Genomic DNA, 13,190 nt, shown 5'->3' with positions numbered 1-13,190 from the left:
TTGCTTCATTATATGCTGTGCTCTATTCTAAAACCGCCTTACCCAGGGCTCACCAGCAGCAAGCAATAGACCAGATTCAAATCTGGGTGTGCCTGGCTGAGAGCCCACAGCTTATCCTCTGCAGAGAGACAGTCTCCAGCTGCAACTCTCCTGTCTTACCCAGATTTTCGGTCATCTCCTCACCGAGTCTTCAGGTGCCTATGATAAGGTTCTGCTATTTGTGATTCTGGTCCCTGAGAAGGTATTCAGAAATACTCAAGAATTCGTGGGAAGAACCTCAGAGACAATGTAATCCCACTTCTTGCTTTTACAAAGAGGAGACAGAGCACCAGAGTGGGCCACAAGACGAGCTGTGGCAGAGCCAGGTAACAAGCTCATTCTCCTGCTTGGGTCCCATGTTCAACTGAGCTACAGAGTCCCGTGACAGATGGAGGGCAGGGATGGGGGAGGCACGGAGGGCAGTGTTACAGGCAAGCACGTCTGCCTCCATCCACTGCTGGCCGAGAGGGGTAAGGCCCCTCAGAGGGGGTGCCCAGCACAGCATCTCACCTCGATACCCCTGCTTTGTGCCCGAGCACTGGCATTTCGCCTTTCTGAAATTTGGTCCTCCCTTTGAAATTGTTTCCAGGCAGATACTCCTGGCTTTATTTGCTCAGAATAATCTGGTTTATTTAGTTTCATTTCCAAATGCTCTTGAGGAAATAGCATCACTCCTGGTGCACTTCTAATGGAAGTGATGAGGTCTGGCATCTTCCTTCCAGCACCCGTTCCTGCTCCTAACCTCCTGGTCCCTGCCTCTTCCCCAGTCGCCTGGGACTCGGAATCTCCTTGGACTCCTCTTCTTCCAGGTCACCTCCTCCTCCTTCCAGGCACCAGTCAGGGGTCAGCCCCTCACAAGGTCCCCCACACCCATTCCCTCTTCTTTCCTCTCCTCTCTCCTCTTCAGTCCAGACTGCCATTCTACCTGCATATAGGATCATCTCCTAAGTTGCCCACCTCACTCGGTTGCCCTGTACCCCTTAATGCTGAGCACCAGTGTGAGACCAATCTTTATAAGACACAATTTTGATCAACCTTTATAAGACATAATTTTGATCAGATCATTTAATCTTCTTTGTCAAAAATATTCCTTGTTGTCTAAACCACGAAGCCCATCTACCCAGCCTCCCATTTCTCATACACGCAGTGTGGTGCAGATCCCGTCTGGTCTCAGGGCCTGCTGCCTGGAGGCCTCTCCTGCAGGGCACAAGGTGGGGACAACAGGTTTCAGAGGAAGCAAGGCTGGTTCTAGCCTGCTCTGCTACATCCATGCTGTGCTACTTGTGCAGGTTCATTGACCTCTCTGGACTCAGTGTCTTCACTGTGACACTCAGTTTACAGCCAGGCTACTATTCTCACATAGATAGTGGAGCTGGAATTGCCTAGCACACACACAGATGGCCACTTCACAGCTATGAGCCCTCTCACTTCCTGACACAAAGTCTCTGCTCTGTTCGTGCCGTCTGTCCTCTAGTCTCACCTGCAGGCTCCTCCTAGTTTTGTACTTGTTAATTTGTTAGGTTGCCTGCCTTAGTCTCTTGTCTAAAATCTCCTCAGCCACCAAGTTCCATGCCCATGCCTGTGATAATCTTGGTCACCCTGGCCACAGGGGCCCACCCATCGAGGCCCGGCAGGCTCGCTGTCTGCCACACCTGGGCTGGTGTGCTGTGCTCATGCCTCCTCACTTAGGTTGTAAGCGCTGACATCAGCTTGTCTTGTCCCCCAGAGCAGGGGCAGTGTCACATTCATGAGCAGGGCCTGACAGCCATCCCCGCAGTCTGAGCGCTCTGAAGGGAAAGACTTTTCTACCTTATTCACATCCCGATGTCTGACATGGTGCCTGGAGCACGGTGAATGCTCACTGACAGTGACACCTGAGCAGCACGTGGGTCAGGGGAAGGAGCCTGAGGCTTTGCAGACAGGTGACTCGAAACTCGCTCTGCTCCTGCCTAGCTGCAGATCATGACAGGCTACTAGGAAGCTCTCTGTGCTCATTTTCCACGTTTAATCAATAGGGCACTTAGTGATTCTTTGGGCTGCTGGGAGGAATAATGACATAACATGAAAGAGGCACCTAGCCTCAGACAGAAAACACTTATCTCTTCAGATCCTACCTCTAGGTGGTCATGGCTGCCTGGGGGGTTCATGGAAAGGATTCTGGGGCCTGGTCTGGGACACGGAGAAAGTTAGGGTAGTAATGTGTGTGCCTACTACCTGTATGTTATTTCCCTCTAGACCATGCCTTTGTAGGATCTCAGGAAAATGGTGTTTTGTGGTTCTTCTCTGGAGCCCAGAAGGGCTCCATCAGGCTGTATCCACTCCTGCTTTGGATCTGGGTCTCCCTCTTCTGTGGCCCTGCCTTCCACAATGTCAGAACAAATTGTCCAGTTAATGGGTTACGGGGAGAAGAGCTAAAGAAATTGGGTGGAGATTGACAATGAGACAGAAATTATTCACTAAGCAACTAGTTGCTTTGGCATGTAGTAGACACAGCCTCGGTCTTTCTCCCAGCATCACAACCCACACCAGTCCATTAGGAAGGGGATTTTTTGTATAGATTATGAAATATTGATTGTCCATCTTCCTTAACGTTTTAATTGCATTTCAGAGAACACTGAGATGCAGTAAATGTGGGGCAGCCTGGTTTCCCGTTGCCCCCAGGGGAACAGAAAATGTGGAGAAGCAAGAATGCAGAAAGCAGCCTTATAAATAAACCAGAGGAATTACAGTGAGGGCAGCTACACATAGCCTGACTGGCAGCAACACTGTAACTCTGAGTATGAGGAAATCTGGTTTCTCAGGTGTAGTAGAAAAAAACATCCCCAGGAGGTGCCCAGTGGGAGGTAGCAGTGGGAGAGCACCCCGAAGAGCTGACAAATCCTGGGCTAAGGGGGAAGCATAGAGATGGTGTCTGTTCTTTTGGAGAAATGTGCTGGTCTGGGAGACGGGTTCACAAACTGTTCACCTGATAGGAGAGATGTAGGATGAATTGTAATCACGGGGGACCTGGGGCAGACACAGAGCCAGCCACAATTGCCTCTGGTAGCCCCTTCTGTCATCACGTTACATCAGTGCTTTCCTCAGGGTTCTAAGGCCCCGACCCAAAGAAGACTGCATCGATCCAGTTTTAATCCATAGCAAAATGAGCCTGGGGCTGTAAATTAAGTATAAGTAAATGAAGTGCCTCCAGAAGCTGCCTCAAGTACCCTTGTGTTTAGAAAGCTTCTCTCCAGGCACTGACCCAGGGCGGGAATGAGTGCAGGCTCCATTTACTCCACGTCTATCATTTTCTGCTTGGTGATTTATTTTATGCTGGTTTTGTAGATAGAGACTTAAATTTTCTTGAGTCACATGTCTCGTCTTTCTGCCTGTGTTGCGAGTGCCTCGGAGTAGTGACTGCACCATATGCTTCAGAATCAACATTTGATCTTTGTTCCAAAAGGTGTTCTTCTCCCCGGGCTTTGCTTTTCTGGTGAAGGAATGGGCCTGAGAGTTTAGATGAGTATGGCTATACGGAGTGTACAGGCAGGGCTGGGGCCGGACTTGGGGACGGGTGGCTCTCCTTGACTGCCAGGGACGTGAACTGCTGCCTGTTAACACCTGGCTGCAGGGGCACAGCCAGCACAGCCTACGTGTATGGTGCATCGTTTCTGTCCTTCCTCTACTCAACGAAGTCATCGTCGTTAACAATCATGTCACAACCACTGATACTATTTTCTTAAGTAGATTTAATTTTAAATATATTATTAAATTAAATTAAATGTTTCATGTATGAGATAAATTTTGCATTTACCAAACAAAAGATATTATACTTTGTAATCTCTACTATTTCACTGTTTTAAATTTTCAACCCAAACGAAGACTCCATGTGGTCACAGAATTACAGTTGAAATAACTCTAGTTTTGTGTATTTGCCATTGTGTTACCACTGATTATTTTAAATGTGCTGTTTAAATAAAAGGATATGAAGTACCGTACGGGCTGGAGTCACAAACTACCAAAGGAAGATTTGGATGATTTCCATCTTACAAGTGAAATAAACTGAGTTGGTGTGTATTGGGACATACTGTATAAGAGAGCTCTCTGAACTGACTTCCATGGAGAATACAATGTCTATTTAAGGATAAGTCATGAAAATGTGCTAATCTGAGGCTAATACTTATGTTATTAAACTCAACAGTAACCACACCAGTTGTTTAGAACTTACACAAACATAAGATTTTTCAGAGGAGAATCATGTTATCACTGACATTCTTTAGGATGGTGATAATAAAAAGCAGATCAACTCTTAGTAAGTTTTCTTGTTGTTTTCAACTCCTCTACCAACAACATGCTCCATATTGCCTATAGCTGGCGTGGGCTGCTCCCACCACTCCTCCTTGGTTTGGCTCTGTTGCTACAGATAGTTTGTGGTAACAACCATATTTTCCCAGAGATGGGGTCTCCAAACACTCACTTTTCTCCTAGTCTAGCCATATCTACCCATCAGGTCCCTTACGGAAGGGAACAACAGTCAGCAAATGAGCACTTGGTCTTGGGCTTTGTCCCTAAAACCATAAATGGAATCACAGAGAATATGGCTGGGCCAGCTGGAGGTTTCCTGTTAGACCAGAGGGGCTATAGGTCCTAGAATGAAATCAGCTGAACTAACCACTCTTTCAACTAGAACCTACCTGGACATGTGTGACTTCTACCTCTGCTGGCAAAGAACATGTTAATATTGTCAAAGCAGTTCAGCTGTTAAGAAGAGTGAAAATTAGAGAAAAGGAATTTGAGCATCTGCCTGTGGCTGGAGCCCATCCCCACACCCCCAGGTCAGCATAGCAGCCCCGTACCACTGGACCTGACCACCAGCATTGAAAGGGGGGCTTCCCCATTGAGGGGAAGAGGAAAACTTACTGTTTACTCAAATACTGGAAAATTGGGGAGACTTCTTTCTTCTGCATAATGTACCCAGTTATCTCAAGCCCCGCTGCACCTTGGATTCGCTTCTTAGTGGACTTGGAGAAAAGCTAGATGTCTTTCAACCAACTCCAGATCAATTACATAATGTGTGTGACCTGGGGCCCCAGCATCTGTGTTTTAAAGCACTCCTCATGTGGTCCTGTTGTGTCGTCTAGGTGGATATCACTGTTCTATCCAACAAGAAGTGATGTGAGAAAGTGGTCAGCTTCTTTGGGGCCATTCCTGCCATCACCACCCACCACATTCAAGTGGCAAGTCACTGAGGCGCTGAATATATGGGCGATGTATTCTAGGCAAATGATAAACTCTCCACTTTCAAAGTCATCCACTAAATTACTTCTTGAAGGCAAAGAAATTAATAAATGGTTGACATTTCAGATAATTTTAGCAAGTCTGAGGCCATGATAAAGCATTCAGAGTTCTCAATGCCCAGTGAGCCACACCAGCATGGGAGAGGAGGCGTTGGTTTGGAACATGCCCTGTGATGACATTAGCATGCTCAGCCGAGCAGAAAAACATCCTGCAGTCATGGAGGCGATATCTTCTTTGGCAAATACATGGAAGTGAAGATCATAATCCTAGGTACACTTTTTGCATAGATAACGCATCTTGATTTATTTTTCTTATGTTGTACATTGTAGAATATTGTTGATTCTAAATGAACCAGCTCTTACTCTTTAATTCTCGATTGAAATCATGCATAACAGTTCTTTTTGATTCCTTTGGGTGATCGCACAGGTTCACAATTTTTTTGTGATCTCTTTAAAATCCCTGAGAGTTGCTGGTAGCCAGGGTGATTTGACTATCCAGTTTAGGAAGACTTGCTTTGATACCTTCTATGAGGTGTTGCAAGATCTCCCCACTCTTGGGGAGAATTTGGGGAAAGGTTAACGCAATTTAACAAGAGAATCTGCGAAGCTGCTTTTGGCTTCTTCTGGCCCCCCTGTTATTTTTGCTGTTTCTGAGTACACAGAGTTCAACAGATGTTCCACTAATGTTCAAGGCATATTTCCTTAGCACATAAATATGCAACCCAGCAGGATACTTGTGACAAAGGCCTCTGTGTCCTGAAGCTTCTTGTGTCTTTTAACTATGATCAAACAGGACTATGACAGAGGGCAGGGTCCACGGTCACGCCTGGTTGCACTGTCCTGGTGAAAATAGTCAAGTAGCTTTCATGGTTAAGATTGGAATTTTAAAATAACAGACAGATTAGGGCATGGGGTCTTCACTGAGTTCTGCCTACCACCATCTTATAAAAGATACGACAACGAGCAAAGCACTTATGGCTTTATTTCTTCAACACAGAGAGAAAAGCTGGGACAGAGTATAATCATGGCAATAACCACCGAGAGTCATATCTATGTTATCAGAACCACAGCTCTAACACATTTTCATTTGCATGCATGTCAGGAAACAGCTCCTCATGGTGGTACTGATTCTGCTCTGAACACACCGCTCTTGAAGTGGCTCACCTCTGTCCAGCTGGGATTCACGTACAACCAGCACATGGTAGCTACCAGAAGACACTACTTACCAGAGCTAGTCATTCTGTATTCTAAAATAAAAAGCACCTACCAACTGTCCATGCCTGTCATGTGAGGGAAACAGAGCACACACTGTGACACACACAGCAGGAGGTGCATGGGCTGGTAGGCAGGTGTGAGTGTGTGGTGCTTGCCTTTAGTTGGGCTGTTACTGGTCTACGCGTGTGCACCACATCCTCACTCCTAAACCATGCTGGCAAGTTTACGGGCTCAGAAACTGTGGCTTTTATTTTGAGAGCTATTGCCTCAGAGCTAAGAGTAAGGATGAGGAGAGATGCTGGGAAGAAATAAAATTAGGAATCAGGCTGATGAGCCCAGGAGTTTGAAACTGTGGGAATGTAAGCAGACTAGAGCAAAATCTCATTCCATCAAATCACTAAAGGAAACTCCATATGCATCAATCAAGTGGAAGTGCCAGCCCTCTCCATGCATATGTCTGGATGGAATTCAATTCCAAAGGAGACTGACTTCCCTCTGGGCTGGCAGCCGGCATGAGTGATTTCACCATCTGGTTGGCAGTGAAGTGACAGTGTAAATCAGCTGCTGAGCAGCGAGGACAAGTGCAGGCCAAGGATTGACCATGGGGCTGGCAGAGAGAGCTCTCACCTGGGAGGCAGAGTGGAGAGGCCAGCTGGGTCCTGGATCGCAGATGGTGGACGCAGCCTGTGGCCACAGAGAGTTTTCAGTATAGCAGTACAGCAGTACAGCAATACAGCTCCATGCTTAGGACTGCTTTGTGAAGAGAAGGGTTTGGGAACAGGCCCTCTGCCCAACAGGTCCTCTTGCCTCTGGGACATTTTCACAAGAAGACAAACTTTGGATCTTGGCCCTAAGGTGTATAAGGTAACTTCAGTCTCATTCCTCTCAGCTCTATTCTCTGTGCTGTTCACATGGTTAAAAGCCATTTCCCAGCCTGTGACTCCCCAGGCTGACAGCAGACTTCAAACTTTACCTCATCACCAGAGGCCCCCACAGGGCAGCGTGTGCTCACCTCTCTAGCCCTCTCTGCCAGCCTCTCCGCCACTGCACAGTGGCGGTTCATAACAAGCTATGCTCCTTTCTACTTTTGCAGGCCTAAAGGAGGCCCTTCCTCCCAACTTAGCCCTGTTTCCCTCTTGCCCAGCCAACTGCTATCCATTCCTCAAGACCCAACTCAGTTCTCAGCCCCTGCAGAAAGTTCTCCCTGACTTACTTCCCAGAGCTGGACCCAGGGCCCCTTGTGTGAACTGGCTCACTCCTATCATATAATCCTGCTTCCATTTTCTCTTACCCTATAGCCCCCAGACTATGAGATTCCTGAGAAGAAGAGCAAGGTCTGATGTTTCTCAATTTCTCTAGCATTTAGCATGTTTCACTGATGTTTAAATATTTCCTTGTTGCCTGTGATAGAATTTAATCTATGTTTTTCTGTTTGGGCAATTTGTTTCCTTTCATAGTATGTGAAGTCACTAAAGAAGAATTTAAAGGCCCTTCATTGATCAGAGCTCTAACAGCAAAGCAGGAGAGTATGAAATACGCCCACTGTGGCCAGTTATAAATGCCAGCAGGAAAGTCAGAGCATCCTCTCTGCAGTTGTCATTTCTTCATCCTCTAACCCCCAGGCCTACTTAGAGCTGAGTGTTATGACACTCTTGCAGGCATTAGAAAGTGGAGGTGGTGCAAGCACAACTCCACCAGCCTCTGTGCCGGGTGTGCAGCTGAGCTGACCAAGGGAATACAGCAAACTGTTCAAGGACCTATAAACCAGGCCGTGGAAGCCGGCATCTCCAGTTATGAGGGCTTAAGGAAGAAAATAGGGATGCTCTATTTTTTATCAATTGCATTCCTAGGCCTGGCTCATAGTATAAGATTCAGGCATAGAGGGTAGCTAAGGTTTGCACTGTAATTTGTTGCTGCCTATCATAATCTTGTCATTGTATCTCAGGTCTGGGTAGCAGAACCTCTCGCCAGACTACAGGACGCAGGACTGTTGCAGGGGTGTTGGCCTCTTCTTAGACATGCACTAGAAAGCAGCTGCCCCCACCTCTTGTTAGTGATGATGTGGAAGGAGGGGGGCACTTTAATTCCCAGTTACTTCATCTTTGGCACTGATTATTTAATTATAGAACCTGTTGCATTCTCCTAGTGGAGGTGTGTTTTCATCTCATTTATCTCATTCATTAGAATGAAGACATGGGAAGTGTCTTATTCATCACTCTATTCCCTTCCATTAGCAGGGCACAGGTGCCTAAGAAACGGCAACTGTGAATGAAGTTAGATCATCTTCAATGATTTTTTAGGGATTTAATGTATAGTGATTATAGTTATATGGCTAACGTTTATGGGATAAGTAAAGTACAAAGTGCTTTGCAAATGCCATCTTCACGATAAAAGGAAAGAAGAGGTATTATTATTCCATTTCACAGACGAAAGTGCATAAAGGTTCACATAGCAGCATGCAGTGGGGTGGTGCTTTGTGTCCAAGCCAGGTCTGCCTATATGCTCATTTTCCTCCTCAAAGCCATGCTCATCTCTTGTCCCCAGAGAAAACAGTCTGCCTCTAGCACACACCTGCATGGTCCATATTCCTTAGATTGCATATCACAGTGCATTATGATTTGTGGGTCCAGCTAGGCAGTAAGATCTTCAGAGGCATACTTGTTCCTCCAGCTCCTGGATGCTCCTGGGTTGGCTCTGATTGGGTGGGACAGGTAGATGAGAAGTGCTCCTGGAGTTCCAGAAGGAAGGGATTGTAAGGCCTGGAACTATGGTCAGAAAGGGGCACTGAAGGTAGGGGCACTGAAGGTTGGGGCACAGGAGAAGCAGAGATGGGCAGGGACCTGGGTATCTGGGATGGCCTCAAGGAATGTGAAAGCCAACAGAGAGAGGAGAATAAGCATCTCATACAGGCAACAACACCTCAGAGACAAGATCTGGTGCTGTTTGTAGGAAAGTGAACACAAGCCAGTTGGTCCTCCCCAAGGAGTTTATAAATCTTTGACTTTCGATGACAGACCTGAACCTAGGAGGGTTTTACTTTTCACTTGGAAAAGGAGGAATTTTGGAAACAATCATAAAAATTATTTTGGAATTTGAAAAGCAGCAGGAGACATATTACCTTGAGTAGGATTCTATGTAGCAAAAGTTTGGTGGGAAAGGGGAAGTGGCCAGTTATGAGGTGCATCTATAATTTGTAGGCATTACTCTTGCACAATGTGGCTGGTTTGTTTGTTCCACATGGATACAGAGCATATCTCTGTTTGCATAGTCCTGTTCTAGCAGAAAAAAGTTATTAATAAAATAGTTTCTAAATGCGTGAGACATTCTGCAAGCATTATTTCCAGATGTCTTTTCACTACTTCTTCATTGATATTATCACCAATTGACAGCAAAAGAATCTGAAGCTGGACCCAGTTGAGTATCTTGCCCAGGTATCACAGAAAGGAGTAAATAGAGTACATTTTAAACCTATATCTTTCTAAAGCTCAAGCTCTAAACCTGTCTGCAATTTAAAGAAAAAGAAAAAAAATCTTCAGTGGACTTACATCTTGATTAAAGGGACAAAAATGAACACATATGACATGATGGCACAATAAGAATAAGAAAAAGTCTAAGAGAACTGCTAAAGTTAATCAGCCAAGAGTTTGAGAGCAGAGAGACTCACCATAAGACAGAGAACTATTTAGGCGGCCAGCACAGTGAGAACAGGAAGCCTGAGTGTCCATGCACTGAGCCTAAGGAGCATCTTGCCAGCCTTCAGAAAACACACAGGGTCAAATCAGAAGCAGCTCTTTAAAGCCTCTCCCTTATCTGATGTGGGCTGGGCCAGGACGGGCTGCCTGGGAGGTGTGCTGGTGCCTGGCAAATGCCCTGGGCTAGGTAGGTCTCATGGACCTGAAGTTGTAACAAATGGAGGAAGCAGGTAGATGCCAGAGAGGCTCGTGGGAAAAGCTATTGTGGTAATTCTTCTTTTAGAAGTGTTGAGCATAGAGGAGACACCAAAGAATACAGCCAAATGGGAAGCAAGGAGCATTTGGCAGAGGAGGGAAATGAAATGCATAAAGACACATGGAGGGATACCTGGAAAATTCTGGAGATTATGTTGAGAATATTTATAGATGTTGCACAGAAGCAACAAGTAAGCTTGCTGGAGAAAGTCCTTCAGATATAGAAGCTTAGGCCATTCTGGACTTGGCAGAATAGGCAAGCATGAGCTACCTTTAACATATAAAACTGTATGCCTTTGGTAGAGTTAGAGGTACCTCTTTTGCAGGCTCCTCAGAGGCACAGGTGATGTTGGATGGCTCTAGTCACCAGATGGACGAGCATCTTGTAGGAGAACACTTACACCTCTGCACTTACACCATCCACATGAAAAAGCCTGCGATCTAAGTCTGGTTTGCATTCTTCTCTTAAAACAACACTTGGGGCCAGTCCAGTGGTGCAGTGGTTAAGTGCACGCACTCCACTGTGGCTGCCCAAGGTTCACAGGTTTGGATCCCAGGCGTGCACTGATGTCACACCACTTGTCAGGCCACGCTGTGGCGGCATCCAATATAAAGTGAAGGAAGATGGGCACGGATGTTAGCTCAAGGCCAGTCTGCCTCAGCAAAAAGAAGAGGATTGGCAGTGGATGTTAGCTCAGGGCTCGTCTTCCTCACAAAAATAAAAAAATTAAAAATAAATAAATAAAAATTTTAAAAAAACTACACTTAGTGTATTTTTTACTATAACCACTATGTAAGAGGTGAATCAACACAAAGTTACCTCTATGGTGATATTTAAAAGAAATAAACCTAAGGTCCTCCAGGATCAAGATGGTATCCTAAGTGAGAATGTTTAAACACTCTCCTCTACCAATTTCCCACTAAAATAACTCAACTGATGTTAAAAGGCAAAATTCTGTATCACAGTGAGTAGCCATAAAACATTGAACACTGACCCACAAAATCTCTGACAGAACTCATCTTAATTCTCAGTATGAATGAAGCAGATACCCCCGTGCAAATGTTTGCAAAGAGCAAGATCACAGAACCCAGGAAAACTACTATTCCCAAAGAACACCACCACTGTGAGCATTTAAGGCAAATAATTTCCTATTAAATAAAGATACCACTGGAGGGAGAAAAGAACAGTAAAAAGAGAGAGCAAACTACTTCAACAATAACAACCAAAACTCTAGCTCATCTTTTTTGAGAGATGCAAGAAAGACAGAGCACTGGTGAAACAGCAGTAGACAATTATAAAAAGCTGCAATCTCAAAAAGAGTTATTAGATGTAAAAAAGATGGCATAATTGCTGAAGTAAACAGCACATTGGAGACAGAAGAAAAGCAAATTGTTGCATTAGTTCAGGGGATTCTCCTGTAGCTCAGATGAAAGAGATAAACAGGAAAAATTTGAATGATAAAGAGAAGAACAGAAGACTCCCAAGAGTCCTGATATATGAACATTGGGAATTCTAGAGGATAAGATGGAGCAGGTAGAAGACAGACAGAAACAATAGTTTCGCTGAACTAAAGGCTGAGTTTTCTGATTGAAAGAGCTCATTAAATGTTGATCAAGGTAATTGAAGAAAATTACGAAAACTGGGCAGCTCCTGATGACATTTCCAACTTTCACCCACACTGAAAAATGTTCTTCAATCAATCAAAAAGAGAGAGAAAAATTATTTTTAAGAAAATCACCAAAAATAAGCAAGCAATCTACAAAAGAAAAATCCTTAAATGGAGATAATGACTTTCTCAACTAAAATATTGAAAGTTAGAAAACAATGGAGCAATATTTCCAGAGCTCTGAATGAAAATTATTAAGAGCTCAGAATTCTTTACTATCCATCATATATAAGGAAAAAAGAAAGATATTTCCTGAAGTGTGAGATGCAGTCTCAGACAAACTCGCACCACTTGTCTACCCTCTCTGGGTTGGCAGTAGCAAATGCTGATGCACATCCTACAGGCAAATGGAAATTGACATAGACAGTTCAAGACGGGAACAGTTTCCCCAATGAGTACCTATACCACTGGAAAATGCGAGAGAATTTTAAATTGTGTAGAGCTGAATATTTTTATTTTAATAGCAATATATTTTTGCATAAATTTAAAAAAAACTTTCAAACTCATTATTTCACAGGATGTGGCTTAATAAAAGAACAAGTTAATTTGAAGTAGATGTAAAGAACAATATCCCACAATGACATGGGAATGTAGCAAACTGAAGTGTTAAGAATCACTAACATAAAATAAATAATGTTAAATAACAAAACCAGTAAAAGTTAGAGTAATACTAAATTACTGGTTTAATGTCTTTAATGTTTTTTGTGAAACTTGATGCAAATGTTGAGAAAGAATTCTCAAATTAATTGTTGATCCAGGTCTTGGCTGTAAGCAACATAATCCATAGATTAAAATACAGGGCAGTTGTTAAGGGATAAGTTTAGACAATAAGAAATTAAATACTGTAAGAAATTAGACAACAGACAATGAGAAAACTAAGAAATAAAAATAGACTATAATGCAGCCAGGTCTTCAGGTTTCACATCTACAAGGTAAGCCGTGTTAATAATATATTCCCTTGATACCATGTGATGAAAATGTCACTTTGTCTCTCTGGTTTTCCTCCTCAAAACCCATAGCCCCACTCTAATCATGAAGAAAAACAT

General features: G+C 44.2%; 1 long non-coding RNA gene across 3 annotated transcripts in view; it reads left to right on the top strand.

The window, feature by feature from the left end:
- Positions 1-13,190, top strand: part of LOC147916209 (uncharacterized) — an 85,884-nt gene that overhangs the window by 58,448 nt on the left and 14,246 nt on the right. The window contains exon 3 of one of the 3 annotated variants that reach the window (XR_015553135.1): positions 164-365. The exons of the other annotated variants lie outside the window; for them this stretch is intronic. This is a non-coding gene — a long non-coding RNA (uncharacterized LOC147916209). The remainder of the gene's footprint in view (positions 1-163; positions 366-13,190) is intronic. 3 annotated transcript variants of the gene reach the window in all.

The sequence above is a fragment of the Ceratotherium simum genome, chromosome 9 (assembly GCF_057802395.1).
Source record: "Ceratotherium simum simum isolate JZ-2026a chromosome 9, ASM5780239v1, whole genome shotgun sequence".
NCBI classification, from domain to species: domain Eukaryota; kingdom Metazoa; phylum Chordata; class Mammalia; order Perissodactyla; family Rhinocerotidae; genus Ceratotherium; species Ceratotherium simum.
The sequence above is the reverse complement of the archived record's forward strand: the minus strand, read 5'-3'. Positions and strand labels throughout refer to the sequence as shown.